Source organism: Chinchilla lanigera, unplaced genomic scaffold (genome assembly GCF_000276665.1).
Source record: "Chinchilla lanigera isolate Chin_1 unplaced genomic scaffold, ChiLan1.0 scaffold00018, whole genome shotgun sequence".
Taxonomy (NCBI): Eukaryota; Metazoa; Chordata; class Mammalia; order Rodentia; family Chinchillidae; genus Chinchilla; species Chinchilla lanigera.
This window is the reverse complement of record NW_004955419.1, coordinates 26,129,607-26,130,856: the sequence shown is the minus strand read 5'-3', so window position 1 is coordinate 26,130,856 and position 1,250 is coordinate 26,129,607.

The following is a 1,250-nucleotide window of genomic DNA, read 5'->3' as shown; positions in this document are numbered from 1 at the left end:
AAAAAAAAAAAAAAAAAAAAAAAGAAGAGCAGAAGCAGTTGCCACAGATCCTCTTCCAATTAGTGTAGTGTGACATAAGCTCCAGCTCTCAGCTGCTCTCTGAGGCTGGAGAGAACACATCCAACAGCTTGACTTCTCCAGTGCACTACAAAGAACTAGCTTTTTAGGAGTTAGTGTCTTGGAACTGGTAGGACTTCACATACTCTGATGTCCTAAGGCCCACTGAGTACAGAAGAATAGTTTGAACAAGCACAAAGGTTGCAGAACCTCTAGCTAAGTTAACTAGATGAGGCCAATTTGAGAAGGGTGAGAGAGACACTGATCTTATTTGATGCACAGAAAAACAAAGAATCAAGGAAATTGAAGAAATAGGAAAATATATACCCAATAAAAGGACAAGATAAATCTCCAGAAACCAACCTTAAAGACATGGAGATGTGTGATTTACCCAAAACAGACTATAAAAGAATAGTAACAAAAATGCTCAGTGAGCTGAGAAAAGTAATAAAAATTTCAACCAAGGGGTAGAAAATACTAAAAAGTACGAGGCAAATCACAGTACTAAAAAATATAGTAACTCAAAAAAATCAATAGATTCAGTAAGAGGCTAGATCAAGGAGAAGAAAGGAACAGCAAACTCAAAGACGGGTCACTGTAAATTTACCTAATCTGAGGAACTACAGTAACAAAATGTGAAGATAGTTTCATGGTCTTATGGGATATTGTGAGGGAGAGATACTCATTATTGGAGTCTCATAAGGGGAAGAGAAAAAGACAGGGTCAGAAAGATTATTGAAATATAGTATGCCTAAAGTTTTTTGAAGTCTGAATCAGGGAATAGAAATCCAGACCCAAGGAGCTGGGGATTTAGCTCAGCGGCACAGCGCCTGCCTGGCAAGTGCAAGGTCATGAGTTCAATTCCTGGTACCGGGAAAAAAAAAAAAAAGAAAAAAGAAATCCAGACCCAGGAAGCTGAAAGAACACAAAATAAAATTATTCCAAAGAGACACATTGTAATCAAATTTTCTGAAGTTAAAAACAAAAAGACAATTTTGAAAGGAGGAGAAAATTGACATTATATACAAGTAAATCCTTATAAAACTTTTTCATCAGAAATCTTGCAACCAAAAGGGAATGGGTTATACTCAAGTTCTGAAAGAACATCAAATAGTAAAGCAAATTACAATATTCAACAACCCTGTCCTTCAAAAAAATTCTGTCTTCAAACTAACATTGTGAAAATGGCCATA